Below are 5,181 nucleotides of genomic sequence, written 5' to 3'. Positions count from 1 at the left end.
GGCGGCAGATCGGCCTTTCTGCTGGACAAATTCCTCTGCACTGACATCTGGCGGCAGATCGGCCTTTCTGCTGGAGGAATTCCTCTGCACTGACACCGGGCGGCAGATCAACCTTTCTGCTGGAGGAATTCCTCTGCACTGTCACCCGGTGGCAGATCAGCCTTTCTGCTGGAGGAATTCCTCTGCACTGACACCCAACGACAGATCGGCCTTTCTGCTGGATAAATTCCTCTGCACAGACACCAAGTGGCAGATCGGCGTTTCTGTTGGACGAATACCGCTGCATGGACTGCTGGACGAATAACGCTGCACCCACATTCGGCCGCAGATCGGCCTTTCTGCTGGAGGAATTCCTCTGCACCGACACCTAGCGGCAGATCAGCCTTCCGGCTATCCGTCCCTGCAAAGTAAAACATTGCTTTACTCAAGATATCGACCTAATTATGTCACTTAATCGTGTTGGAGCCTAAACAGAACGTGTAATCGTGTTCGAACCTAAACCGGACTAAACCAGACGTGTAACGTGTAACGGTGTTCGAGCCCTACATTTCAACTAAACACTGGAGCAAGCAAGTCAATCAATACCCATTTAGCCCCGCCCCTCCCCGCCCCCTTCTAAACATTGGTTTCCCAAAGTCACGCGTCCTGACAGCCAACCTCTGTAAAGGGCAAGCTACTTCCTCTGTTCCCTTCACAAGCTGCCCTTAAACCCAGCCTCTGAGCTGCATGGCCGTTTTCAGATTGTCTTCCTAGGAAGGAAGGGCTCCGAATTTTCTCTCAACAGTTCTTGTGGCCAAGAAGCAGGTTGGGGACAAGAGGCCTGGTGACCCCCCAGGCTGGTGAGTAGCGGGTGCTGGTACCCCTGAGCCCACTGCCCTGTCTGCCTCCCCCAGGGCCTTGGAGTTCCAGGGTAAAGCTCAGCTCTGAGCTCCACTCCCTTAGTGTGGAGCTCTCTGATCCTGAGCCATCTCTGTTGAAGCTTCTTGATAATTCATCCTCTTCTACTGAAACCAGGAGAACTCGTGAGTGTCTGTCTGTATGTTTATGTCTCTATGTATGTATAATATGTATATGATTTTTATTTTTTATATATTTTTATTGATATCAGAGAGGTGGGGAAAGGGAGAGATAGAAATATATTGCCAGCACCGGTTTGGCTCAGTGGATAGAGCGTCGGCCTGTGGACTGAGGGGTCCCAGGTTCGATTCCGGTCAAAAGCATGTACCTGGGTTGCGGACACATCCCCGGCAGCACATGTGCAGGAGGCAGCTGATCAATGTTTCTCTCTCATCAATGTTTCTAACTCTCTATCCCTCTCCCTTCCTCTCTGTAAAAAATCAATAAAATGCATTTTAAAAAAAGAAATATCAATGGGTGTCTGTTCGCAGAGCTCAGTGAGCTCAGTTCTGTATAAATAGACACAGGGTATTCCAAGGTTTCTGGCTCACAAATCTCTGTTTCCATTGTTCTCCCGTCCTCTCTCTCTGAAAGTAAATAAATTGTTTAAAACCTGCCTCTCTCTGGCGCTGGCTAGAATGCTCATGTGTTTAGAACATACGCCGAATATAACAAAGAAGCAACAAGGAATGCACAAAGAAGTGGAAAAACAAATCGACCTTTCCCTGGCTCTCTCTCAAATTCAAGAAAAAAATTTAAAAATGACTCTATCGGATTTGATCCGGGTTTTCAGCAGAAAAAAAAGTGACTGCCTCATACCATTGTAGGGGGATGACTTCCGCTTTCTTTCTGATTTCCAAAGCATTTACGGGAAATCGGCTGTGTTGGGCCCGTTATGTTGCGCAATGTCCGCCCCGGGCATTTCCAAGCCTGGTGATCTCTGATTGGACTTCACCCCGGGACCCGTTTGGGTGTTAGCACCGCTCCGTTCCCGGGTCCGCGCTTTCAGGGCGGCAGGCTTTTGTTTGCAACTTGGTTAGTTCTGGCGCCATTAGATGCTCCGCAGCCTGGGGTCTCCGCCTTTTGTCTGTGGCTGCTGGGGACTAGGTGCGCCCAGCGGACTTTTTCTCAGAAGCGGTTTCTCTCTTGGTTTCTCTTTGTAGCGCCAGGGGTGCTGCCCAGCCCCGGGGAAGGGATTCTATGTCACCTTTCGCGCTGCCCTGACCCCGCGGGGTGTGACTGGCTGTGACCCCCTGGCAGGAGCGGATTCGGGGCAGCAGGCTCCCTTTAGCCGCTTCTGATTTCACCCGCGCAAACCCTGCCTCCTGGGGAAGCGACTTCCGCGCAGCAAAGGCCTGCTTGGCAGGGAGAGTGCCTTCTCAGTCCTGAAGTCCCGGTTTAGGGAGCAGCAGGCACCGGTTTCCTGAGGCCGCGACACGGAGGGCTGCCCCTTCAATGGTGCGCACTGTTTATTGGAGGCAGTTTCCCCCGGAATGATTTGCTCTTGAGAGAGCAAGCCGGGCAGTGGGGGCTCACAGGGCAGCCTGAGCGAAGAAATGGGTAGATCAGGACAATCCTATCTATAAATGACTGAGCTCTCTGGCCAGGCCCAAAATAGTCACTTTTTAAACTATTTACTTTCAGAGAGGAAGAAGGGAGAACTATGGAAACAGCGATTTGTGAGCAGGAAACCTCGCTATACCAGACACGGATATATTCGCTTTCCCCAACCCCCTGGCTTCAAGAAAGCCCGTCCTGACAACCAATCACTGCAAAGGGCAAGCTCTGAATTTTCTCTCAACAGTTCTTGTGGCCAAGAAGCAGGTTGGGGACAAGAGGCCTGGTGACCCCCCAGGCTGGTGAATAGCGGGTGCTGGTACCCCTGAGCCCACTGCCCTGTCTGCCTCCCCCAGGGCCTTGGAGTTCCAGGGTAAAGCTCAGCTCTGAGCTCCACTCCCTTAGTGTGGAGCTCTCTGATCCCCGGGAGTGTATGAATTTTCATGCATTAGGACTCTAGTTTTTTGTTGTTGTTGTTTGTTTGTTTTTTAAATATATTTTTTAAATGTATTTTATTTATTTTTTACAGGGAGGAAGGGAGAGAGATAGAGAGTTAGAAACATCGATGAGAGAGAAACATCAATCAGCTGCCTCCTGCACATCTCCTACTGGGAATATGCCCACAACCCAGGTACATGCCCTTGACCGGAATCGAACCTGGGACCTTTCAGTCCGCAGGCCGAAGCTCTATCCACTGAGCCAAACTGGTCTTGGCTAAATATATTTTTTTACAGAGAGGAAGGAAGAGGGATAGAGCGTTAGAAACATCGATGAGAGAGAAACATCAATCAGCTGCCTTCCGCACCCCTCCTCCCCCCCACTGGGGATGTGCCCGCAAACAAGGTACATGCCCTTGACTGGAATCAAACCTGGGACCCTTCGGTCCACAGGCCGACGCTCTATCCACTGAGCCAAACTGGTTACGGCTAGGCCTCTAGTTTTTATATAATGTCTCAGGTTTTTAGTTGTGCTTCGTGGGAGAAGTAGGAAAAAGTACACTGGCTCCATCTTCCTAGAAGGGGTAGTCTTGCATTCATTTTGCTTTTTAAAAAAAGTTGTATAAAAATATTATTTATTTTGATTCTGAGTTTTGGTCTCCTTATATTTGTCACCTCAGGCAATACCTCCTTCACATCATCCTAGTTCTGGACCTGTTTGGAAGTCCTCCTAGAGTCTGGAATACTTCTTAAAATCAATCCAAAATAAGGCAAGAAAGGAGAGAGAGCTAACACAGAACAGACAGACAAACAGAAAACGTAATAAATTTAATTCCAAATATATTAGACTAGAGGCCTGTTGCACAAAGAGATTCATGCAATAGGCCTTCCCTTCACTTGGCTGCCAGCAGCAGTTTGCCTCTGGCACCCTGGACCCAGGCCTTCGCTCTGGCCAGGCTCTGGCAGGAGCGGGCCCCAGGCCATCATGCTTTGGAGCCTATGTATGCAAATTAACCGCCATCTTTGTTGGGTTAATTTGCATACTTTCCTGATTGGCTGGTTAGGGTAGCAAAGGTATGGGCAATTTACATGTTTGTCTATTATTAGTTAAGATGACATTAAACATAATAGACTGGGGTGCTCTAATATTAAGAGGTCAATAAAAAAGGAAGATGCACAGAGATATCAAGGAGGGTTTGGTGAATTCCATGTTTTCAATAGAAATAAAAAATAGAGCCTGGCCAGTGTGATGCAGTGGTTGAGAGTCTACCTATGAACCAAGAGGTCACCGGTTGGATTCCTGGTCAGAGCACATGTCCAGGTTGTGGACTAGATCTCCAGGAGGGTGCCTGCAGGAAGCAGCCAATAGATGTTTCTATCTCTCTATCCCTCACCCGTCCTCTCTCTCTAAAAAGATCAATAAAAATGTATTTTAAAAAATAGAAGCAGCAGTCATACTTGGATCTTAATGCAGGAGTTGGGGGCTGGATTACGACGAGGGCATAGAGGGAATAAATGGTGATGGAATAAACAAACAAACAAACAAACAATCAAATAAATAATAAACATTCAAAATTATTCTGTAAAAAAAAAAAAAAGATTCTTTGACAGTAATAACATTCTGGAATTTCTCCAACTTCCAGGAAAATAGTAACCTTTCCACACCCGGATGTTATCATATTTCATATTGTTGTTGTGCCAAGATGGGCCAAGAGCTGCTGAACTTGAACACTCAAGATTCAGCCGCTGTTTAGGACCACGGTGCCGAAAAGGAAACTTCTGGACCTGGTGTCACCCTTGCTTAGCTTGCTATCCTCTGGGACTTTTGCTCCCTGGCCACTGTCCTGCCTTCTTCCCCAGCTCCACAAGATGATTGGGTGAGCCCCTCATTTGGAGTTTCCAAGCCAGCCCTCCATGACTGCTCTATGAGTCACCATCCACAAGCTGGGCAGCAACTAACTCCTCTCAAGTACATACAACCACATACTACCGTCCTGAGTCCAGCACGCTGCCTGAAGGGAGAACAGGAGGAAATAATGGCCATAATAATTTTGTCAGTTTTTTATTTGTGGCGTATTGAAAACACTGCTTGCCCCTACAAAGATCTGGACTGGCCGCATTTGGATTCACTGGGGACATCCTCAATTTTCCGTTCCTTTGGGCAGTCACAATGAAGACCTCAATTTTAATCCATAAATAGCTTAGAAATTCTAACAGGTAGCAGTGTAAACCTTATACTGGGGCATAACAATGAACACCATTTACTGAAAGCTTACCACAGAAAAGCTAC

General features: G+C 47.9%; 1 long non-coding RNA gene across 1 annotated transcript; it reads left to right on the top strand.

The window, feature by feature from the left end:
* Window positions 1-338: 338 nt before the first annotated feature.
* Window positions 339-1,365, top strand: LOC132233716 (uncharacterized). The gene is made up of 2 exons (XR_009452699.1): window positions 339-1,022; window positions 1,109-1,365. It is a non-coding gene; the product is annotated as an uncharacterized LOC132233716 (long non-coding RNA).
* Window positions 1,366-5,181: the final 3,816 nt, after the last annotated feature.

The sequence above is a fragment of the Myotis daubentonii genome, chromosome 4 (genome assembly GCF_963259705.1).
Source record: "Myotis daubentonii chromosome 4, mMyoDau2.1, whole genome shotgun sequence".
NCBI lineage: Eukaryota > Metazoa > Chordata > Mammalia > Chiroptera > Vespertilionidae > Myotis > Myotis daubentonii.
This window is presented reverse-complemented; position numbering and strand designations above follow the sequence as displayed.